This window comes from Dama dama, chromosome 10 (genome assembly GCF_033118175.1).
Source record: "Dama dama isolate Ldn47 chromosome 10, ASM3311817v1, whole genome shotgun sequence".
Taxonomy (NCBI): Eukaryota; Metazoa; Chordata; class Mammalia; order Artiodactyla; family Cervidae; genus Dama; species Dama dama.
The window spans coordinates 39,170,007-39,195,724 of record NC_083690.1 but is presented as its reverse complement, the minus strand read 5'-3'; the positions used below and the strand labels follow the sequence as shown (position 1 = coordinate 39,195,724).

The following is a 25,718-nucleotide window of genomic DNA, read 5'->3' as shown; positions in this document are numbered from 1 at the left end:
AAAATTAAAATGCTGTGAGCTGTTTGAGGGCTGGTTCCACCCACTATTCCAGCACTGGTCTGGCAGAGACCACTTGTGTTAAACTGAACTGAAGGACAGTCTAGATTAGGATCACTAGGGGTCGTTAAGTTAACGTCCCCTCAGCCACCCCTCACTCAAAAAACATGGCTATCATCCTCCACAGCTTAACTTCATTTATAAATATAAATTTTAAAAAGTGTTACTTTTTATTCCAGGACCCTTCACAGTTTACAAAATATTTTCATATATGCTGGAAACCATCTCACATCAACAACAAGAATTTAAAGAAACTTGAATCCGATGTAATTTCCATAAATGGAAATCACCACCCTAATAAGTACAATGAAGGAAAAGATTGTGTTATCAGCTTTGTTTGGCCTGGGGGCCAGTGAAGGCTTGAGGAAGTAGAGCCTGAGATTAGGAAGATGAGTCAAAGAAAGCAAAAGGAGAATAGCATTCCAGACAGAGGAACAGTAAGAGAAAGACAGTGGCAGAGGAAGTTGGGTAAGTTTGGTCCCCGTAGCTGGACTGCAGATACTGAAAATAGGCTTGGCGAGGCCCACTGAAGCCTGTCCGTGTGAGGCTTTGTAGGACATGATTATTGGTCTGACTTTTATCCTAAGAGTGCTAGGAGGCATCAAAAGGTGTCAAGCATGGAAGTAAGACAAGCAGGTTGCTGATTTTAAAAGATGATTCTGTGTAGTAGCATTTCTACATCAAAAAAGGTGGTGGTGGGAGAATACAGTGATATACAGGAATCAACCTGAAAGGATACCCAAGAATTGGCAGTACTGATTATCCGGAGTGGCTGGAAAGCGGGCTATAGGCTCTTTGTATTATATATTACATAAATGCACTACCTAATTAAAATATAAAATTTTAAAAGATAAACAGAATGGACTGCATGAGGAACCGAGAACCTGAATAAGTCTTGCTCATAAAAGGCTTCAATCAATGGGATGGGGTGGGGATGGGGTTGAGAGGAGCTGGTCAGAGATTGTCTGTTAAATGCTGTGGCTTCCAAAAGGTCCTGATGCTGTCTGGTCTACTACCTACAGCTGTCAGCAAACAGAAGCTAAGTCAGCAGTGACTTCATTATTACACACCCAAACATAAAGCAGCACAAAACTCATTTTTAAAAGACCTTGTGCCTGACTATTCTAGGAAACTGGAGGATAAACAACAGCTGGAGAACAGATGAGCTGGTATCTGACCCTAACCTTCAAAACAATATCAACCCAGCCACCCACCGGGCATAACAGCTCGAAAAGAAAACAGAGCATCGAGAGAGTGCTTTCCAGCGCTCCTGGTGACCCACTTATCAATCATGGGACCTTCTGCATAGGGAAGAACCCACCTTCTAGGTGAGGCCCAGGCCCACAACAGTAAGCTGAGCCGGCCAAGCCGAGTCAGCTGTGAGGGAGGGGTCACCATGAAGCCACTGCTCACTTCCAACGTCAACAGTGGCTCTCCCGTGGGTCCACGTGTGGATTTTCAGGCATGTACTTCTCGCTGAAGGGATCAGGGGTCCCAATGAATAAAATGAAATGTCTTTTGAAGAGACTAGAAACCCACAATTAAAATAGACAAGCAAAGAGCAGGCTGGGTGGATTTCACATTTGGAGCTTTCTCTGTGTTGTTTCTTCACAACATACCCTCTCTTCTAAGCACAGTGGGCATTTTACTAAGAGGGAATCCTCTCCTCTCAAGTACAGCTAGGCTTTGTTCCTAAATGCAAGAGTGCTTAAACAGTATTAGAAGGAATGTTCTGGAACACTTCTAACATGAAGACAGTCAATTCTTCAAAGTAAGGTTAATGAAAGTCCCAAGGACCATTTGTAAGGCAGAGTACACAGCTGACAAGGAACTTCAAAACACGTGGGATGTGCACATCCTGACTCTCAAGTTTAATCAGGAGGCTCTCCATCACCCTTGTGCATTTTCAGATCAGGAGGAAGCAGCTGAATTCATCACCATCCCAAATACACACAGAAGTCAGCTTCTTCCTTTTTGATGAGGAAGGCATGTACATACTGGTTACCTCATTAAGGAGCAGCAACCAGTCCGTGTTCCTCATGGTATCAGAGAGATTTCTGGTTAAGTTTTTATGCTGCCCTTTAGCGCTCAAGATGCCTCAAGGTGATCTGCCTATTCATTAAGGTCTTAACTTTGCACTATAAAGAAAGCACTCGATGGCTTCTCTTCATCCATTTTCTGCTGCTTAAATGTTTAATGGATAAGGCAGAAGATCACGTTTAGTTTCAGATGACCCTGTCAGGGAGCTGACATTTCTTCACAGTAACAGCTTCCTCAAAGGCTAGCGGATGATGTCCCAGGTCATCATCTACACGAAGCAGGGCCTCCTGCTGCTGGCAGAGAACCTGAGAGAGGAGACCAAGGGTGACGAGGGTCCAAGTCACCAGACTCAGTGCTCTGCTCGCCATGCCCCCAGGCCTGCTCTGAAGTCGCTGGGCTCCTTGTCACTCTGCATCTTACCTGCCTGACTCCAGCTTTGTCTCAGAAGCGGAACAGAGTATAAGCTGCTCCCTTACTTTTGAATCGTTCCTCCAGGGAAACTTCCAGACTTACTCTCCTGGGGAGAGACGTCGCAGGCCTAAGATATGGGGCATGGGGCTGTGGCCAATTCAAATAGAATCTCTGAATTCCAGGTCTCTGCTCTGCCATCTCAGGTACTCAAAAAATGACGGGGCTGTAAACCCTCAGAACTCTTAAATAAAAGATGAGGCCCAGGCATGTGACCATTCACAAATGCTTAGCATACTCTAGAAGCCACAGGGCTGTGGGCATTCAGGCCACATGTGTCTTCCAGTTGTCAGAGTCACTGGTTCTTCCCACCTCAAGACCCAAATGACTCATGGATACTAGCCGAATCACTAAGAGTTTCACAGTAAGACAGAAAAACTGGCAATGAGATGGATGCTAGAACCCCTGGGAATCAGTAAAGCTTGGCCAAGTCAAAGCTCAGGCACAGTCAGTGGGCTTTCCTTCCTGTCGCTAAGGGAATGTGAGAAGTTCTACTTTCTCTATGGTAAGGATGCTGAGGAGGTTAGACACATGAGCAAACCAAGCACAGTGCAGTGGAGGGAAGTGTAACAGTGTACACGTGTGTGCGTGTGCACACACACAGGCACACGAGAGGCAGCAGAGTAGGGGGAGGGGCTAAGTCAGACAAGGATTCTCTGAGGAGCTGGCATCTTCATGGGACTGAATAAAACCAGTGTTATGAGTGATGAGAACACACAGGCAACCAGTATCCTGTCTGGATTCACATCTTTTAGTGAAGCACCTTTCCCAGCTACAACAGTCATTAAAGTATGTAAAATGTAGAACCAGGGACTTCCCTGGTGGTCCAGTGGTTAGGACCCCAGGCTTTCACTTTTGAGGCCATGGGTTCAATCTCTGGTCAGGGAACTAAGATCCCCAGAAGCTGCACAGCACGGCCAAAAAAAAAAAAAAAAAAAAAAAGAGCAGAATCAGACTCTCAAACATACTCAATGTGCTAACATTTTAATGAGCACAAAAGGTTTTAATATCATTAAATAAAAAATTTTTTAGGGGCTTCCCGGTGGCTCAGGGGTAAAGAATCTGCCTGCCAATGCAGGAGACACGGGTTCGAGCCCTGGTCTGGGAAGATCCCACATGCCGTGGACCAACTAAGCCTGTGAGCCACAACTCCTGAGCCTGCGCTCCGGAGCCCGGGAGCCGCAACTCCTGAAGCCTGAGCTTCCTGGAGCCCACGCTGCACAGCAGGAGAAGGCACCGCAGTGAGACGCGCTCGTCCCGCAGCGGGAGAGCGGACCGCGCCGGACGCAGCTAGAGAAGAAGCCTGTGCAGCCATGAAGACCCAGCGCAGCCGGAAATCCATACGTGCATAAATAAAGTTACATTAGAAATAAAAAAAAAATTTTTTTTAACTAAAATTATTTAAAAGTATTTATTTCATCCTACTCTTTAAAAATTTCTATATTTATGTATATTTTGCAATGTACGTTACAACAGTAGTACAAACACATAACTTATAAGTAAATAAACACACACTCCGGGGGGAATTCTGCTGGATACATTTTTTTTTTCCCCAATAGAGACAGCAATCACAAAGTCATACATCTGCTGCTCTAGAGATCGGACAGTCATGGAAGAAGGGAACTCGACAGGGCAGCAATCTGCCTGGGCTTGCGTTTCCAGAAGCTCTGACAGACTGAAGAGGTTGAGACAAGAAGCAGGAAGACAGTTAAGCAGGACCGGAAGAGTCTGCGGGACTGGGTGCTGGAAACATGGACTTGGATCAAGTGTTGCCGAAGGAGAAGCAGATCTGAGCGAGGGTGGGAGGCAGAGGCGAGAACACAAGTTCAATTTTAGACTAGGTTATTTATTCACTCTCAATATTTGCTGAATTTTTATATTTGTCAAGGGCTCTATCAGATGCTGGGGATATAGCAATAAGCGAGTCAGACTTCTTGGGGTTTATGTTCTGGTGAAGAAAACATTAAACGAACAGGATATATAGCTACAACTGTGGTAGGAATATTTCAGAGGAAAAGCACTGGTGCTGTAAAGCAGCAGACTTAAGAATCAGCCCAGGGACCAGGAAAGCCTCTGAGGATGCGGTCTTGAAGCTGAGCCCTCAGGGATGAGCAGAGTGAGCTGGATTTGGGGGAAGGGTGCTCTAGGCAGAGGGAGGAGGAGGAGTGAGGCCTCTGGCATGGGGGCGGGGGATGGCCTGTCTCATCTGCAGGGCAGAGGGAGCTGGTATTGGCTGGAGCCCAAGGGGGAGAGCTGAGAGTGGACAGTGCTCAATCCTGGTGCAGCCGCTCAAGTAGGAGGGAGGCATTTGGAAAGCCAGGCCGATGGGTGGGAAGTGCAATGATCTAATTTACGTTTTTAAAAGACCATTCTGGCTGCTCCTGGCAGAGGGAGGGATGCCTTGCTAGGTGGCAGTACCAGGGACCCCCCCCCACCCCCCCCCACCCCCCTCCCGGAACAAGGGCCCTATAAACAACTTGCAGAACAAGCCTAGAGTCTGGATTCAGTTCTGGGCCTAACTTCTTCCACAGCCCTCCACAACTTTGTTCCTGAACCCAGCGGGGCCAGCAATGAGCCGGCAGCAGCGAGGCTGACCTGCGACTGGCAAATGGCTACATGCCTATCACTTCTGGTCAGGAATAAGAGGGCCAGTTTCCCTACATGATTTCAGAAAGGGACTTGACTTTAAAAGGAGATTTTTTTTTTTCAGCTTTGGCTCTTTAGATGCGTTTCTCATTGAAATGTCATCTATATGGTAGGGAGCATCTTTAAAAAGCATCTTGTACTCATATCCCACTGAAGGTTTCAGACTTATACATCTTCTGGTACAGGCTGTTCACATACACATTTTATTCAGTCTTCATAGCCATACCACTTGGCCAATATCCGTTTTTGTTGTTGTTGTTGTTGTTGTTGTTAAGTAAATGAGAAAAGGAAGGCTCAGAGAGGCAAATCACCTTGTTTATAAGGTTGTAAAGCTGTGGATTCAAGTCTGCTCAAATCCACTTATACTTCCCACTCTACTCACCGCTTCCTGGCATGGCGCTGCAAGCAACAGCAGGTCATTGTTCACTGGAAACCCAAGGGCACGAGGGTATGAAACAAGCCCTGAGGTTACAATGGGCGTCTTATGTGGGGAAACCACAGAGGAAGGGCCAGCGAGGCCACGTAGGACCCTGGGCATCAGGGAACTGAGCTGTGGACACCCAGCTGCAGCTGCACAGGGTGCCTGCTGCCCCCGTTTCCGGGACAGCTGGGAAGGACCCATGAAGGGGTAGGACGGACTAGGAGTAAACCTGAGGACGGTTTCTTAATAATAATGATAGGAATCCGTGAACCACAGAGCAATCCCGGACTAGATACATGTGAGGAAGTAGCTGCTCCTGCCACTTTCCTCCAGTTGCATGTCTGAAAGTGTGTCTTTAGATTCCTATTAGATGTACACACATGAGCCTTCCACACCAGAACCAACTACCAATGACCTGGTCCTTCCCTCAACTAGCCCCAGGGCCTTTCCTTGCAAATACTTGCCACTCACTTTCCCAAAGGTGGCCAGGACCAGGATACACAAAGACCTGCTGGTGACAATGGCTGAGATCATGACCATCACCAACACTGCTCTGGAGCAATCTGCACTGAGAGGAGTAAGGACACCTCCCTCTTCCCTCCTTCGCCTGAGATCTGCCACGTGGACCAGGAACTGTTCTCAGCAATCCATTGGTGAACAAATGAAGTCCCTGCCCTCCTAGAGTCTACATTCTGGGCGGTGGGGGGGTAGACCACCAAACAGATAAAATGTCCACTCTGTCAGAAGACAAGGAACATCCAGGGGAACTAAAGCCAGGTGAGGGGCAGGAGTGCGGGGACGTGTGCAGAGGCAGCGCTGCAGCTCACAGCCAAGGGGCATCTGCTGGAGGAGGGGGGCAGGCCGGTGCAGGAGAGATGCTTAGACAAGCAGTTGTCCAGGGCGCACCTGTTCCAAGCCAGCGCTCAGGCTAGCACACTGGCCTCCTGCCAGGGCTCCACGCCCGACACTTCAGCCTTGCAAAGCTCTGCCGAGGTATCCTTTCTCTGCTGGCAACACCTACTCATCAGCTCTCATTTCAGATACTAGGGGTTCTGGGAAACCCAACTGACTCGGTCAGAAGCTGGTACTTTTTCTCTGCACTCCCAGAGCCCTTGGCTCCAACGCTATTACAGCACCTTTAATAGTTCCTCGTGATTATCTGATTACATCACATCTCCAAGGGGCCAGGCACTCCTCGAAGGCATAGTCTATGCCCTGCTAATCACTACAGACAGGCTTGGAGTGGAGGGTTCATCTATTCAAAAAATGTTATCCCCTGAGTGCCTGCTATGTGCCACATGGGGATACACTGGTGACTAAACCAGCAAAAATTCCTGACTGAAAGGAGCCTATAATCTTCCATACTATGTCTCAATTATCTTCGGATTTCTAGGGCCTTGCACTAGGTCTGACACACACAAGGGGCTGAATGGATGAAAAATTACAGAGATGATGGCGGGCAAGACAAAGCACATTCCTCTCCATAAAGAGTTACAAACGTAGCTTAGCCCTACCCTGTTCTAGGGGCTTCTGCATTTTATCTGGGAAAAGGCACAAGAAACCTCCAAGTAAACTGATCCCTTCCCAAAAGAACCCTATCACACCTTTTTCTTTAAAATTACACAAAATGTCACAATGGTTTTATGACAAAGTCAAGTTACATGTGGGACAACTTCAAGTTAGTCCATTAAAGTTTATGCCTGAAGGATATGAGTTATGCCTTTTCCACTGCATTCCTTTCTTTGTTCCTTAAAACCCTTCCCCAACCTAATGCACAAAATTTACAGACAGGTTATTACCAAGAAGATAGGTTATTACCAAGAAGTTAATGGCCAAATGCCTGCAGAAGGTGCTTGAGAAAAGTACTGCATGTATTTAAAATAAGATATTCTTGGTGAATTTTCTCCTATAGCTTCAATATCTGGAAATGGATCTCTCTTCATTTCCAATGAAAGGAGCTTCACCAAGTACACTGCCTGTGAGAGACTCTAGTTTAGAGGGGTTAGGACTCAAAATCACAGTCAGTCAGGCTCTTCCCGGGGAGTCTGGAAGGTCAGATCACAGGTTCCTCCTGCCCACCCCTCACCCCAACGAGACAAATCTAGCCTGCCTGGGCCTACTTTTCTTAAGGCTGAACAAAATTCAAACATTAATTCTTTTGGTGATGTCTTGTAATTATTGGATTACATCATGCCTCTACAAGAAGCCAAGCTCTTCTAGGAGATATCTCTCTATCCTTCAAATTAAATAATCTGAGACAGAAGAACCTTTTGATTTTTGAATGTAGAAATTAAAATTTGGGAGTGGCCAGGCAACAGCTCTGGGCAACATTACTGCAGAATGGGCCTCTCTGGGGAAGATTCTATAGCGTTCTTGTTTTTTGATGGACACACACACAAAACTATGGGAATTTAAAAAAATGTGTGCACTGGATGCACACCCTACCACTTCTATGCACAGGAGGAGATTCTAAAAAAAGAAATCTCCAAATCTCATTCCTGCAGCTTAGAAGGAAGCCAAACACACCCCTTTTCTTCGGATTCACCAAGATCAGGTGACAAATCAGAACATGCGGTTCATATCTGGCTTCTGGGCTGCTGCCGCCCCCTAGGGGCAGGGAGCAGTAAAGGCACGGAGACTTACAGAGCGCTGGGCTGCCTGGGGGAGCGCTGGGGGGTGCTCCGTTTGGTCCCACTCTGAAACCCCGTGGATGGTAATCCACCAAGCTCCTCTGTTCGTGGAATTTTCCAGACAAGAATACTGAAGTGGGGTTGCCAATTTCTCCTCCAGGGGATCTTCCCTAGGAGAGGGTGACCACTGAAACCCTGACTGGGAAAGGCCATTACACCAAGGCCATGGCTGCCTGCTTTTTACCACATTAGGCAGCCAGGACTTCTAAGAACAGTGGGATGTAATGTAAATGTAAATTATTCCCAGGGGTCCAGGAATAATAGAAGTCTAATTTTACCTTTATTGAAATAACCACAAAAATACCAATTTCCTCACAGTATTAATAGTTATTCAAATATGACTTTCTCTAGAATGTCCACTTAACAGAACCATGGGGACAATATAAGCAACACCCATGGCAATGCCAGCAGGTGTGTGCTAATATACTCTGATGACTGCTCTCGATAATGGAGAATAAAATGGACAAATGCCAAGTCGCCCATCTTTCCAGAAGTTACTGAGGGAAAGGTCACCATATGTCATGTAAGTAAAACATACAGTGAGACAAGACTATAGGTAAATACATATATCATATAGGAGGAAAATATACATATATATGTATATATATATATACACACACATATATATAGGAGGAAAATACAGTGCTGGGTTGCAGAGAGGGATACTGTTCATAATCTGGAAGTGGGTGGTGGGGGAAGGCTTCTCTGAGAAGGTGTATTTAAGCAAAGACCTAAGAGAGAAGAGAAAGTAGGCTTTGTGATGTCTGGGGGAAGGAATTCCAGGCCATGGGAACAGCAAGGAGGGAGCTGGGAAGGCCAGTGAGCTGAAAGAAGGGCTGGGTGTCTGGGGCCTGTGAGATAGTGATAAGGACTCTGGCGCGCACCCAGAGTAAACAGGTTAAAGAGGGTTCTCTGAAGAAGGACTTATGTGAGTGAAGTCCTCAAACCCCCTCCACTGACCCCCCTCCCCTGGCAAGCTCACAGGTCTTGGAGCCGCACCTCCGCCTGGGCCCCAGGCCCCTCGGGCCTCACCACAGCTTTGCAAAGGGCGAGAGGGCAGAGGCTGTGCCTGGGCCCCGCGCGAGGGCTGTGAGACACACGGCCAGTCTGGGGAACCGGCTCCTCACGGCCATGAGTCATACAGCCATGGGCTAGAATCCACTGGTGGGCCCCGAAATTATTTTAGTAAAATACAGTAAGTGGATTAAAAACAAACAAACAAAAAAAAACTAGAACAGAAAAGATATGAGAGTGCATTCCGTATGCCAGGTATTTATTTCGTAAAACTACTGCTTAGGTTATACATATATGTATTTATGTATGCATCGATTTTATGGTAAAATATAATTCTACTGTAAGTCACAGTCAAAATAATCTGAAAGCCATCAACTTAGGATTCAGTCAGTCATTCATCCACTCAAACACCAAGAAGTTTCTTTGGAGAATGACTTACAGACACACTGTAAGCCAGAAAAGCAGAGGAACCAGGCCCCACCACACAGGCCTGAGCAGGAATGAAGGTCACCTGGGCACCTCTCCCCCGTGTCTGGTCCAGCAGCAGGCAGGGAGGTGTATGCAGCTGGGGTTCAAGACCAGGCAGAGGCGCCGCCGGAAGGTCTGAGCACAGGAGGAAGCAGGGGCCTCAGGAGCAGGCCGCCCAGTGGAAGGGCTGAGTCTAAGGTGGGTGCAGTTCCAGGGGGTACTCTGTACAGCCGGCAGTGGTCCCAGACCAGGGGCAGGACTCAGGGCTCACAACACCCTTTGTGGATACTGGACAGGAAGGCTTACAAAGGTCTCTGACCCCGGCCTTCCACCCGAGGAGCAAAAGCTTCCAAAGAGGGAGGCCCTGCAGGCCCCTGGCAGTGGCCCGTGTCTTCCGAAGGCGGCTTGGCTGCCCCCTGAGCCTGTCCCGCCCGCCCCTTCCCACCCCACAGAGGTTCACACCCTAGCAGAGGAGCCCATGAGCTGCATACAATTAGAATGAAATGAACAGTCACCCCCAAAGAGGCCTGGACTGACGGCTGTGCTGGACAGGTCAGTCAGGCTCTCTAAGACAGGGAAGACTGACTAGAAACCACACCTCAGATGTTAAACCTAACAGAAGAGAATGCAGACAAATGCATGCTCTTTCGTGAGGAGAGGGTTTCTTAAACACATCCCCCAAAGTGCACACTACAAAGGCAAACCGAGTGAACTGAGCAGTTTTATCCTAAGGAAGACACACAGACAGGGTAACAGATGCGTGACTGACTAGGAGAAGATATCTGGAACACTTAAAACTGAAAGCAGATGAATATCTAGAATGTACAGAGAACTGGCAAAAATTGGGAAGTAAAAAAAATAAGAAATCTGATATAAAAATGGGTTAAAGATATGTGAAGGGAGAAGTGCAACTCTAAAAGTTACCAAAGACAGATGACCAACAGGCACATGAAAAGATGCTCAACATCACCAACTATTAGAGAAATGCAGATCAAAATTACAATGAGGTATCACCTCACACCGGTCAGAATGAGCATCATCAAAAAGTCTACAAATAAATGGTGGAGAGGGTGTGGACAAAAGGGAACCTTCCTACACTGCTGGAGGGAAGGTAAATTGATACAGTCTCTATGGAGAACAGGATGGGGGTTTCTCAAAAAACTTAAAAAAAAAAAAAAAAGTTATATGATCCAGAAATCTCACTCTTGGGCATATATCCAGAAAAGACAAAAACTTTTAATTTGAAAAGATACACACACCCCCGAGGTTCACAGCAGCATTATTCACAAAAGCCAAGATACGGAAGCAACCTAAATGTCCGCTGATAGATGGGCGGATAAAGAAGAAGTGCTACACACACATATATACAATGGAATACTACTCAGCCATAGAAAGAATGAAATAATGCTATTTGCAGCAACATGAATAAAAAGTGCCATTTTCACTTTTTAACCATTTGGGATGAACTTCTTAAGAGTGAAGAGGACACAATTCACCCTTTTGTCGGTAACTCGCATTATGGTCTCAGTGTATGCCAGTCGCTCTGAGCTGCTACCAGCAAAGCCACAGGCATCTACCACAGCCGTCCCTACCCTACCCAAGCGGTGCTGGGCCCTTCGAGTCCTCACGTTTGTTTTGGCCAGGTGGTTTTTTCCCCTTACTGCTGTTTCTATGACTGCCCCCACATACTCCTCCTTTCTCCCCTTCTATGGTTAAGGAGTTGAAGACTAGATAACGAAGAATTTTAGAACTGGGTCTCACATAAAAATAGACTCATCTGAAGGTCAATCTCCAGGGTGAGCCCTGGAGGACAGAGCACCGCAGGCTGGGATGTTAACTATCTTGGAGGCTTTAAAGGTATTCTGATTAGCTCCTGCCACTATTTCGGTATGGAAGATAAAAAAAGGCAGCTGGGGGAAATTCTTCTCAAAAATGGTCATGATTATGAAATCTGCCCTGGCATGACCTTACGGCCCTTTACCAGCCAGATAATCCTTGCCTACTGGGCCAACACTGTATGGCCAGTGTTACCCTCTGTCCCCAGAGACAGGTGCGAGGGGCTGCAGGGATACCAGGTCAACCCCCCGACTTTGTGTTCAGTCTCCCTGAGGGTGGAGCTTCCAGCCTATACAGACCAACACTGGTCTTTAGATACCAGAGGGAAGGAGAAAAGTTCACACGTCTTCTAGTTTTACCAGACGACAAGCTTCTCTGACCAGGACATCTTTAGTCAATTCTCATTAACAGGGTTTCTCACAAAACTCAAAACCCATGAGATTAGTGCAGTCGGAGAACAGGTAGGTTATAATCTTTTTAGATCTGTGAGCAGGTCTCATCATACTCGTCTTAATATTTTAGGATCCATGGCTTATGAGAGGTAGTCAGTGTGCGCTTATGAAACCCTTGTCAAGAAAACAAGACCTAAAAAGGAAGACATTACAGAGACGTAGTATTTGCAACTATAATAGCAAATGATGTTTCCTGATGGGATTAATCAAGTGGAGTCTGTCCCATATTTGATGAACTAGAAAATAGGGACATTATTGTAATCATGCTGTTTTTCCCCCAGGACTCAAGAAGAATGGAGTTATTCCTGAAGAAAACAGAACAGATTTAGATTTTATGTGGTGGATTGGGGAGGTTTTGGTAGTGTGGTTTGAACTCGTTAGGCTAGGAGCTTGGGGAGAGTTGGGGCTGGAGTCCAGATGTGGAAGGCTCTGGCATGCAGAAGGAATTTAAGACAGCCTGGATGAGGTCACCCCAGGCAAGTGGGGACAAACACGAAGGGGCACAGGTCAGAGTCCTGGGGTGCTCCCGGGGTGGTGGACAGGGCAGAAAGGGGGGAAATAGGAAGCTTCGGAGTGGTGGGGCCTTTAAGGTAACTAGACTGGGCTTCTTAAATGGAAGGATGACGGATGAAGGAGAGTGGGTAAGACTGCTGTGCCTGAGGGGCTGGCAATAGCTCTTTTGGGCTAGTTGACAACATCACAGCCAGCTCTCTCTGCCGGAGTATCGACACACATCCTACTTGCATTTCTCAAGTCTTGCACAATTCATGACAAAATTTCTGGCATTCTGTAGTCCTACAGGGATAGGAATCCAAAGCCCTGCTAGTGTCAGGCTTCCTGGAACCAAGAACTGGCTCAACTCTGAGCCCCATTCACCACTAGATGACACTCAGATAATTCCTGGCTCCCATTTTGTTCATTACTGATGGCTCAGCACTGCATCATTCACATAACATAAGACCCCACGTTGGTAGCAGCCTCCTGGAGCTACAAACTTTAGCTCCAAATCACAGCAAAGGAACTCCTTGTGGATGCCCACTGTGGTGTACCAGCACTGCCTCCCAGCACAGCGGGGCTGAAGGCCGGCAGTCAGGCCTCAGAGTGGATGAGGCAGGAGGAACAGTCTCCACACAGCTCTCAAAACTGTTGCAGCTCCTATGACCATTTCTGATAACGAGATTGGTAACGATTTCTGGAAAACCTGGGAGAACAGGTTCCTGGAGAGGTGGCAGGGGTTGGGGTGGGAACGGCCTGAGCGCGTCCAAGCAGGACAGGAAGCGACAACTCCCGTGCCCTCTCCTTCCGGGGGCCGCCGTCTCCCCGCACGCCTGCACGGGCTCTGCATGTCAGCGTTGTTCCATTTTCTTGTTCACCTCTCTGCTGACCCGTAATCCCACTCTTTCTCCAGTGACGCTCACTTCCCCTTGCAGAAGTGGACTTTTATACGGAAGCAGAGGTCCCGTGTGAGCCTTCCCCTGTGGAGGCTGCTGTCCTGTCCCCTTGAACGTGGCCCCCACTCACTCGTTTTTGGACCTCTCAGGACAACGAAGTCTCTCTAGTTTCCTTTTTCTTCCTTTTCCCTGAGACAGACACAGACTTGCTCTACTGGAGAGATTTTATGGCTTACCACACTGGGTGGACAGACTGGAGAAAAAAATGACATACAGGAAGTTATTTCAAAAACTCCAGTAAAAAAGAAAATGATGTGGTTTCAGGTACACTTCCAGGCTGGTAACTGGAGAGTCCCACTGGATTTTCTTTCACTTTTAAAGCTCAAGGCCCGCCCCACCTGTTGCCCCAGGTGAAAGGAATAAAGACAACAGTGTAGCAAAGGTCTGGAGAATAAAAGGAAGCATTTGTTGCTATTTACTGCTACTGGGCAGTGTCTACTCAAAGATGACCCTCAGATCTCCCTGGAGCAGCACAAGGATTCACAAGCAAATGCAGTACCTCCGGGGGTGCCTGGCCGCCGAGGCTCTCCCGAGTGCTGACCCCAGTGGGGCTCCACTCCTCCCTCCCCTCTCCCCTCTGCCGTGTGCGTTTCTAGGTCCCTGGTGATTGGACAGCACCAGCGCAGCCTGATGGTCCTCGGGGCTTGGTTTCTACATCAGCACAGTCAGTTCAGTTCAGTCGCTCAGTTGTGTCTGGGCCTTTGCGACCCCATTGACTGCAGCACGCCAGGCCTCCCTGTCCATCACCAACTCCCGGAGCTTATTCAAACTCACGTCCATTGAGTCGGTGATGCCATCCAACCATCTCATCCTCTGTTGTCCCCTTCTCCTCCTGCCCCCAATCCCTCCCAGCATCAGGGACTTTTCCAGTGAGTCAGCTCTTTGCATCAGGTGGCCAGAGTACTGGAGCTTCAGCTTCAGCCTCAGTCCTTCCAATGAACACCCAGGACTGATCTCCTTTAGGATGGACTGGTTGATCTCCTTGCAGTCCAAGGGACTCTCAAGAGTCTTCTCCAACACCACAGTTCAAAAGTATCAATTCTTTGGTGCTCAGCTTTGTTTATAGTCCAACTCTCACATCCATACATGACTACTGGAAAAACCATAGCTTTGACTAGATGGACCTTTGTTGGCAAAGTATTGTCTCTGTTTTTTAAAATGCTGTCTAGGTTGGCCATAGCTTTTCTTCCAAGGAGCAAGCATCTTTTAATTTCATGGCTGCAGTCACCACCTACAGTGATTGTGGAGCCCAAAGTCACAGCACATAGTGCCCTGTGGGTATGTCTTTCTCTTTTTTCGCTCCTAAGGTTTGCAGGGCAGATTTTATGCTGACATCATCCACTTAAAAAATTTACTAAGTACCCACTGGGGGCCAAGCAGAGGACCAAGTAACATGAGCAGTGCTCGAAGTTATCAAACTGTGTGTCCTCTTCAGTCATCACACACTGGGCCTAAACCCTCCTCTGTGGACCCTGCAGTCCTCTGCCTGCGCTACACCTGACCACAAAGTTCTTTTCTTTAGAGCTCGGGGCCTTCCTTCTTCACTGCCCAGGGAGAGGATGGCCATTTATAAACATCTCATGTGCCCACAGCCATATGGTCAGCTCGTGGAAAAGGGCTGGGAATCAACAGCACCACATACTTGCAAAGGTTTTTGGAATGATTTTCCTCCAAAGAACCCAGAGTTTTCCCAAATTCTATACATCCTAAAGAAGACAGAAGGCTCACTGTTTTCCTGAAAAGGAAGGAGGAAACAGTGGTAAGCAAATGAAAGGGTGCCGTCACCTCTGTACTTCACAGGCACTTTCACATTCCCTCTTCCTGTTCTGCTATCAACCAGGAGGTGTGATCAGGGCTGCTTAATTGGGACGAAGCAGGTTAAGAAAACCAAGAGGGACGTTCCTTGCTGACGTGCTGCTGGTGCTGGAGGCAGTTACCCCGCTTTCCGCAACTGGTTCACACTGCAGGCTTGCACGGAGGGTCTACTGCCAAGTGAGGCGTTTCTCACACTCACTGAAAACAACCAACCAAACTCCTCCTCAGGGTAAACAGCTCGGGTGGGCTTTCAACCTTTCCCTCCTTGCTCCTAAGTGTGACAGAAAGGAAGGCCTCTCTTGGGCTCAAGCAACATGACTGGACACAAGCGTCAGAAAAAGGAGGAAGAAACGTCACTCAACACAGGGGCATGATGACAAACGCCGGTAGACGAGCTCCAGCTCTCCAGGCACAGACCAGGAAGGCGACACCTGTCCCCACGCTGGGGAACGGCTGCTGCTGCCTCCCTCCGCACGCCCACCTCACAGGCTCTGGCCACTCCAGCTGCGGTGTGGGTGCTTCCAAATATTATTGTTACAGCAAACAGTAAAGCATGCTAACCATCTAATGTCTCCAGGCACTGCTATCCTTAGACCACCACTGACATGCCCTCATGGCTCTTTATCCAACTGAAAACTCGTCCTCTCCCTCAGGAACAAGAGCAGTTTAATCAATGATTTTTAGTTCTGTGGGACAGAATACTATACAGGACATCAGAGAACACTTCAGTGCGGATGAGTGGCTACGGATGGCTTCCTCAGGGGATGGTTACCTCAGAGGAGGAGCAGCACTGTCTTTCCCAGGAGCGTGTAGAAAGGCAGAACGCCAGGCTCCACTCCAGACTTACTAAGCAGACCAGCGTTTTGACAGGATTACTAAGTGATGCGAATACACAGTAAAGTCTGAGAAGGCCGAGCCTCTGCTTACACAGGTCTTGGTTTTGCTGATTCTTTTGATACTTCTGCTCAGACAAGAAAGTATCAGGTAATCCGAGTTCTTTAGATCAGTTTTTAGCACTGGCAATTTTTAGGGAAGCTGACTATATACATTATCCATTCTTTTCAATGTAGCTATGGAGAGTAGCAGAGTATACTCAATGCTCATGAAATGATCACTTCGCCTTACTTCAAGTGAAAGGCCATCAAAATACTTAACAGCAGGGGACAAAGAAGCATGAGAGAGAGAGGTGACAGAAGGAGCCAATAGTGAAATCTACAATTCTTTATGTCTGTAAATCAAGGTCTAAAATTATCAGACTTGCTAAATATTCTGCTGAAAACGAGATGGTGAGCAACGCATTTTGGGAAGCACCGTGGAAACACATGCTGCTGGTGCAGGGTTCCGGGGCTGCATATAAACCATCCGCGCTGAGCACACACTCGCCTGACCACAGAGGCTGCCTGCCAGCACAGAGAAGGACCCAGCCAGCCGGCAGGCAGGGCTCACCTGCAGCCATGTCGAGGAAGCCGCCCAGAAGAGACATTCAGAACCCAGGGAGAGCACTGAGCTGACCACTGACAAAGACAAACAGCCTTTTCTTTTCTTGCTTACTTACTCTTGGACCAAAATGTTCAGCGCAGTTCGTCACTCAAGTATAAAACAAACTTTAGGATACCACTATCTGAAGCACTATGAAAAAGTGTTTGATCAGGGAGAAGTCAATCAAAGGCGTGTCCTCACCATTTGCTCCCAAAGCATGCTTAACCACCACCCCCACTTTTTCATTCATTTCCTTCGTGTTCAAAAACCCAAAGGTGACCTCTGCAAGCAAGAGTGCAACTAAGGTGTTGAAATGGGTCTCGTAACAAAGTACGTTGCAAATGTGACTTCCCTCTCAACTTTTTCAAGCTGTCTTTAGATTTTATCCATGGTCCCAACTCTCAGTTCCAGGTACGTGGCATACCGAAGGGGGACCTGTACTGCTGACCACATAAGGAGCCTGCCCACAGCCTTCCCTGAAGGCAAGAAGAGCCCAGCTCAGGAAGGGAGAGAGGAAGGTCACCCAGTAGGAACCATGTCCCTCACCCCCCTTTATGCCCCTTCCCTAGAAAGGCTACAGCAGCTGTGTGGACACCTGGCCCTGCAGAGAGCTGCCAGAGTGGCAGCCTGCACTGGGGTTGCCAGTATCTTTTTTATTCTTAATTCTTCTGTACAGCAATGACTCAAAACAGCAGCAGATGGACCACAGGATGAAACTTCACCAGAAGCCATGTGCCTTTTGTCAGGCTTCCCAAGCTCCGCTCTGCCTCAGCACTAACTGCCCTGTGAGCCTGGGTAAAGGCTGGACAGCCTGGAAACACCGGGGGCGCGCCTGCTGAAGCTCTGACAGACCTGTCTGTGACTTATTGGGAGCCCAGTTATAACCACTCCAGTTTTATATGGCTCGCTCAACTCAATCACACAGGCTAAAAAAAGACACATTTTGGGGGGCAGCTATTATGGACTGAATTCTGTTTCCCCTACATTCAGGTTGAAGTCCTGACTCCCAGTAGTTCAGAATCTATCTAGAGAAGGCCTTCAGAGTCAGGATCGGGCTGAAACGAGGCCCTCAGGGCAGACCCTAAGCCAGCCTGATTGGAGTGCTCACAGGAGAAGGGTGTGTGGACACGGGGACACCAGCGATGTGTCCACAGTGGAAAGGCCCTGTGAGGACACAGGGAGGAGGCAGCATCCGCAAGCCAAGGAGAGAGGCCGAGAAGAAACCAAATGTGCCAACACCTCGATCTTGATCTTTTTGTTACGGCAACCCTTGCAAATTAACAGACTGGCTTTCAACGGTGATCAAACATCAGACTGCGGTAGATCCAGAGAGGTTCTGACCTTTGTGCACAAACTGCTGCCCTCCGACCTTCTTCATACATGCTGAGACTCTGAGTCATGCTTTTGGGGGGACAGAAGGGAACAGGCTGTGGGGACTGTCACTAAGTCCCAGAAAACTGAGAGTGCCACCAATTTATTTTCCATTTGGATGAACACGTGGCTTCCTAGAAGTGGGCCCTCTAAGTACATGTTGGCTTTGGGGGAGGAACAATCTTTTTTTTTTTGGCCATGCTGCGTGGCTTGAATGACCTCAGTTCCCCAACGAGGGACTGAACCCGAGTGGTAGCCTGCTCCAGTGCAGTGCTCAGTATCTTTGTTTTTTATCCTTAATTCCTTCCTTATAGTAACCACTCAAAACAGTAAAGGGCCCCTCAGTGGAAGCCCCGAGTCCCAACCATGGCACCACCAGGGAAGCCCCAACAATCTTGTAGCTGTATCAGTTACTTCTGTTTTTACTAATGATCTCACTTCGCAAAATGGTCAAGTTGAAGAGTTATGTTCGCTACACTTAGTAAGGAGGAGCAAAGCAACCAGCCTCAGAATACACTACCTCCCAAGGCAACGTATGAGGCGAGAGCTTGTGCTACTGACCAATTTCAACAGAAAAAAGACATGCAGGGAAGGAGCCGGGTGAGGCCACCCTGAGCCAGGGCCATTCATGGAAGGCCTCCTGAGGTGCATCCGAAGAGCCACGGGGAATGTGGAGGTTTTAAACAGGGAGACAACACGGCCAAGTTCGTCCTGCATGACAAGCACTCCAGCGCAGGCACGAGCACGAAACTGGACGCAGAAGACTCGCGGGAGGCGGCTGGGCCGGCCCAGGCAACAGCGCAGGGCGGGGGAGAGCAGTGCAGAGGGCCTGGGGACAGGCTGCAAGGAGAGCTGGGAAGGTGGTCTAGACGGGAGGCAGAAGACCTTCGTGCGTCAGGTTCTCTCTCTGGATTCTATCTGACTTCTGGGGATCTCATGGTCAGAAAATCTACAGGACAGCTGAGACTTCCTGGGACTCAGCCCAAGAAGCTGCATTTATAGGTCTGTTGTGTCTTAAGAGAGACACGGTGTGTGGGGGTACCTATCAGCCTCTACCCACTTGCAGTGGGACAGGGACATGCACGTACAGTGTGGGTGTCTGCTCTGCTCTGCGTGGGCTCCCCAAGACCAGTCTCCTAAATAGTCTGCGCTGAGAGAGAGGCCTTCTCGCCAACACCAAACTCCACCTGTGGGCAGCACTGCATTTAGGGCCAGCTTTACCTGAGTGGGGGAAGCAGGCTGAAGTCAGAGAGCTTACTGAGGTTCTCCGGTGGAGCCCCAGAGTACATAAGGGCCTCTGTCTGCCTACCTGCCTGACTGTATATGGTAATTCACGTGGAAAGGATCCACAGAGCAGGGTGGACTGGAGAGGGCTTAGTGGAGACGGCAGGACAAGAAGGGAAGAGAATGGTCCAGAGGGAGGTTCAGGTAAAGGCATGTGTGTGAACAGAGGCAGGGAGGTGGGGGACCTGGTCTGGCTTGTGAGAAATCAGGAGGAAGAGGCAGGACTTCTATCTTCTGAAAGAGTGTCAAAAGCCCAGGCTCTTGAAGTGCTGCATGTTCTAACTGGGTGACCCGAGGAACAGCAAGACTGACAACATTATAAGGCAGACTGGGAGAAGGAAGAGAGTCAGGGGCTGAGTGCAGGAGGCCAAGGCTACAGACCAGACACACAGTCCGGACCAAGTGAAATGGGGTGGGAAAGATTCTGAAGAAATTCTTCCATATGGCTAGGTTTAGAGGGGAAAAAAAAAAGAAAAAACAAAACCCCAAATAACCCTAAGTCATCACAGGCTACGAGAAAAATCTCCCAGACAAGGAATCCTTGGGAAGGCTGTTCAAAGAAAGGCTGACAACCCACTTGCAGGAGCGCAAAAAAGGATGCAATGTGGATGTAAGACAGCTCATGTCTGAACATGGTAGCTTCATATGTAACAGCAGAACTCCTGCAATTTAACTGAAAGGTGAGAATTTGAAAATAATAGCGCCTCTCGAACACTTGGCCACAGCACCACTTATGAAGCAGCTGCTATGGGCTAGTCACTGCACCGGGTGATTCCCGCCCATCAGCTGGTCAATCCCGGGCCCCTGCACAGACGTGGGGGAGTCAGAGACGAGAGGCTGAGGCTCCTGCAAGGGGAGTGGCTTTTCTGGGCTCTACCTCCATGGATGGAGAAGAGAAGCAGGCCCGCACGGATCATAAAGTGCACAGCACCACCTCTCTCTCAAAGAAATTCCTTTTCCCCCGGTTTCACACCTTAAGAATTTATGCAAACTTAAACACAAAACAAAGCTGACAGGAAAAGTGTTGACAGCAGGTGCAAAAAAGTAGTACGCCTCGGAGACAAGACGAGCCCTGTCGGACTCTCCCAGCAGCACCTGCAGCAGAGCCGGCGAGCCACTTCCCAGCAGCCTTCATCTGCGTGGGACAAAACTCGGTCTGCTCCAGGCCTTCTGCCTGTCTGCATGACCACCACGGTGTCAACCGTGCTCTGGGAACCCAAAGAGCACCCCGGACACCCCGAGGGCACAGAAGGGCAACAGGTGCACAGTCGGCATGAACAGGCTTGTGCTGGAAAACGCTGGTCTAATCTAAGTCCTTATTCTTAAAATGGAAGAAGGGCACTTCAAGCCTAACAACTAGGGAAGAAATAAAAGACGCACAAGAGTGTACTGTGAGAGCCAGGCTGTGCAGAAAAGCCTCTAACCTTCCTTGTATTCTGCTTCAAAGTCCTTCCCCTCCCGCTATCATCCTGCCCTATTATTCCAAGGCTGACCTTGGGTCTACAGCAGGTGTGCACCCAGCTGGGACGCTCCAAAGTGGACCAGTGAATGCTGGATAGATTCTCATTTGAGGCCCATGTTTCCAGGGGGTAGGGGGTTATTGTTTCTTAAAGACAAAGCCAGACAAAAGCAAGCCAAAACAAACCAGATCCTGTGCAAAGATCTTCCTAAGAAAACCTAACTAGAAGCCTAGTCTAAACAAAGCTCTGACACCTCTCTCTCCATACACACACATGTGTGGAGCCCGCCTGCCGAAGTTTCAGGGCACTCTGATGTTACCCAGATGGTGTAAGAAGCTAAAAAAGATCTTATGTTGTATTGGTTATTATTTCCTAACCGTCAAGGTGTTCATTTCAGGGCAAACATACATTATTTAGAGACATACTATTAATCTGGCTTGGGGGTGAGGGAAGGAATGAAATGTAAGACCCACGCCACGATTCAAAGGTCCACATACAGGGAATTCCCTGGCGGTCCAGGGGAGCACCCAGCTCTCACTGCCAAGGGCTCAGGTTCGACCCCAGTCAGGGAACTAAGATCCCACATGCTGCATGGCATGTCCGGGAAAAAAAGGTCCATATACAATTTTTGATAGATTATAACCATAACAAGCACTTATAAAGACACTGCTCTAAGCGCTTTTCACTACACCTACAATCAGGATCCAATAACTAGTCTGGAATCTGGCCACTCAATCGCTAACACTGAGGGTTAAGAGCCAAATAGCTTCCTCCTCCTCTGGGTGCGTCTGGTCACTTCACTGCACTCACTGTCCCGGAGAGCTGTTCAGGATTTCCCAGGAAAGGGCCAGCCCAGAGGGAGGGCCACACGTGCAGAGGCCATGCAGGTTACTGAAGCATAAACCAATACAAATCAGAGCAGGGGGAAGCCGCGCTGGGAAGGGGTTAGATAAACCGCTTCCCGTTCCCTTCCCGGTTCCTGCAGGAGCCAGTGGGTTCCTCTTTTGCACATAATGGCACACCACACAATCCTCTGCCCCACCCTCAGAGCAAGACTGCACGTGTTCCCGACTATCAGGTCACCGGATTCTGCACCGGTCCTTCTGAAATTACTGGCTCTACTGTGATACCAAAGCTGCTGGAGTTTCCTCCCAAGTTCAGAGATGGGCCCGCCAGTTTGGGCTGGCCTCTGGGAGGCCTGAATCTAGGCTTTATCTGTGAGGCTCGGCGGCCCTCTGCTGGCTGCCTGCTGTAATTGTTAGTTCCTCACCAGACCAGTGAGAAAATGGCCCTCAAAAACCTTCTCATTTCACTGCCATCTACAAGGCTTTAGATTTACTGAAAACATCCACATGCACACAAAATGTGCACTACAACTTTCTGTCATCTGAGCTTGTGCGGTGTAAATACTGTTACCCACATTTCACAAGCAGGAGCTACAGAACAGTCAGGCCTGAGCTCAGGACGCGAACGCAGACGTGGCCGAGCACCTGCCCGAGAGGCCCCGTGAGCAGCACTGCAGTCCTCACCGCAGCGTCCAGTTCATCGCCTTCTGCAGCGGAGCGACGGGAGCAGCACACAGGCTCCCCACACAGCCTGCTGGTCAAGAGACTGGCTCTGGGCAGATCTGGGTGGTCTGCCCAGGCCATTCACTCTGCGCTGACGGCAGGCTGGTGGCTCGCCTCCCAGCCTTAGTCTCCTCGTCTATGAAGGGGCCAGAACAGAGTCACACGCCTGAATGAGATGCTGCCCTTGCAGTACCCTACAGTTGACTGACTGATGTTTCAGCTGCCGCTTGGCCATCACTAACATCACACTGTCACAGCCTGGCCTCCAGGCTTCCTGCCCTCCCAGCACAGCTTCAGGAAAACCCTGGCTCCTAACAGGAGCTGGAGAGGCCCCTAATAGAGAAGGTAAAGAGCCTACTGCTGGTCACCAGGTTACAGGTGAGAGCTGGCTTCTCTCACTTGAAAGGTAAAGGGACACTGGGACGACAGAGTAACGAGTCCGTGAAAGAACTGAAACCGATGTGCACCCTCTGCTGAGGAGACCGACGATGATGCAGGGGAGCAGAGGATGAGCCCCCGGAAGTGACAGGGGTGGTATGGCTGGTCTCCAGTCACTTTCCAGTAACCATGACCAGAACTGGAATGGCCCTTGGAAAAGCAACAGGGAAATTTACGGGAGCCACAAGTATAGCATATTAAAAAGATTAGGGAGTAACGCTGCCAAATCTAAGAGCAGGAGAAGTGAGAACCAGTGCGATGAATAAGAGTAACAGCTGACATTCATCGAGAGCCTAGGGACTAAGTAAACACCTTACTCGTATCAAGTCATTCAGTCCTGAGAGCCAATCTCCTAGGAGGGGGCTATTCTCCTCCCTAGTCTTCACAGTAGGGGAAACTGAGGCCAAGGGTGAGGTGGGCTGTGTAAGGCCACAGACTAGTCAGTGGAGGGGCTGGGATGTGAACACAGACACTGCTATTCCAGTTGCCCTGATGAACAGCGCTAAACCAACAGCCTGCTTTGCCACTCTCTAGTGGCTGTGCGCAAATTCTTTAGGCCCAGAATGGGGCGGCACAGAGAATATACTACATAAACAGATGGTATGTTTATCAATACACTGAAGAGACGTATTTGCTGAAACAGACTGTGGGGCAGCCAGTACCGGAGAGCCGACCGGAGAGCCCCTGGACAGACCAAAGTGCCTCCTGTTCCCAGGAGCCAATGTCTTTACCAGACGCACAGTTATCTGAAAAGGTTTAGCTCCAGGCGCTGGGGCAACAGACCACAGAATCAAACCACTGAAGTCAAGCAAGTGAAAGAACATTCCTGTCCTGGAATCTGCAGTGGAATGTGCTGTTGCAGGATACAATTTAAAAAAAAAGAAAGGAGAAAAGCCACTGAGAGAATCAGAGTATTTGTGTGAGTGCATTTTAAACAACCCGTCTCATGGGACTAGGAATAGGCGTGTATTTAGAACGGCCTGTGGTAAGACAAAATCTGAGCAGCCAGACCACCTCATGAAGAGCCAGCCCTCCCATGACACTAGGGTTCGTAAAGCCAGAACCCCCAACGCCCACACGGCGGGCCAGCCCACTCACAGCCCGCGCCTGGGGCAGGCAGCGCGGCGGCTCCACCGTCACCCGAGGAGGACAGCAGCTGCTCGGACTGAACCGCACCGTCTGTGGCCGAGCTGCCTCCCCGCGCTGTTCCAACTGCTGCCGGAATAATCTTCTGAAAAACATGATTTGATCACATCAGCCCCATTCCCACCCAATGGACCTCCTACTGTCACCAGGAAGAGGCCCACACTCTTCACAGGGACTGTCCCCTCCCCAGCTGGCTCCCCACCTGCCACCGCCCACCCCTCCCTCAGAAACACACCTCAAACACACCGTGTCCTCTGCTGCGAGGCCTCTGCCCAGCCCTCTGCCCTTGCTCCCCAGCAGCCTTCCAAGTGCAACCCTGAAGTCCCTTCTAGAACGTTTGTTCCACTCCCCCTGCAGCCCATAGGCTACCCTGCGGCAGAGTTGGGCAGGACCCACAGGCAGGCTCCACGGGGCCTAGCTCCACTGGGGCTCTGATGGATTCTCTAGGCAACAGGCCCACGTATTCACCATCTCCACCAGGAGGTCTAAAAGGCATTTGAGACATGCCTGAAACACGACTTTTGATCGCCTCGCCTCCCCAGACCCGTGCTCAGTCCCTTCTGTATCGTGAGGGACACCACTACCCGTGACCTGCTCAAGGGAAAACCCTGGGTCCTTTTCCTTCAGCCCCACACTCACGCCACCAGCCAGGGCTCTCTCTCGTGTCCAGAGACACTGCCGGATTGGCCCATGGAAGGAGCTTGGATTCTGGTTCTTCTCACCCCCACGAGCCCTGAGGGCCCCAGCCTGGCTTCTGCACACAGCCTGCCTGCCCACCACACACACAGGCCTCACTGCTCTGCCTCTCCCCTGGACGGTCCTCCCCGACTCCGCTAACCTCTCCCCGCTCCTCAGTTTGGCTGGTTCTCCCTAGCCCTCTGCTCCCCAGGCTGGGCACTCTCCTGCTCGAACATGTGGACTGTGACCAAAGTGTGTGCAGCCACTCTGGGGCACGAAGGGCAAGCTCAGCCCTGACCAGTGCTCCAGATCATTCCGTTACCACGCCTAAAGCAGACCACATCTTTGCTGTTTAGGAGATCTACTATTATCTGAATTCTAATCCTGTTTTATCTCTCACTGTTTATCTAGAGTATTTTAGGGAAAAACAGAAACTATTGTTAGCTTAATTCTGAAACAGAAAGGCTTCAAACAAGCGTCACATTTCACAGCTGGATTACCATGTCCAATGGCTTCCCTGGTGGCTCAGACAGTGAAGAATCTGCCTGAAAGCGGGAGACCTGGGTTCAATCCCTGGGTCAGGGAGATCGTCCGGAGAAGGAAATGGTTACCCACTCCAGTATCCTTGACTGGAGAATCCCATGGACAGAGGCGCCTGGCGGGTTACAGTCATGGGGTTGCGAAGAGTTGGACACGACTGAACGACTAACACTTTCAATTTCACAATGGTTTTGAGCTTCTGACAGGAAAACTGCCAGCCCTGCTCCAGTGCATGTATCTCCTAATGACCAGGAAGCAGCGTGAGTACCAAGGGCGGGTGTCCCCTTCCCTCCTCAAGCCCCCCAGCTGACCACGTCCAGGGCCCTTCTGTCCTTTCACTCAGAAGTGTCAGGAACAAACCCTGCGTGCCGACCTGGGGCAGACCTCTGTCTGGTG

The 25,718-nt window shown here is 49.4% G+C and overlaps 1 protein-coding gene across 3 annotated transcripts in view; it reads right to left on the bottom strand.

Moving 5' to 3' along the window:
- RNF216 (ring finger protein 216) overlaps nucleotides 1-25,718 on the bottom strand; it is a 115,768-nt gene that overhangs the window by 23,690 nt on the left and 66,360 nt on the right. The window lies entirely within an intron of this gene.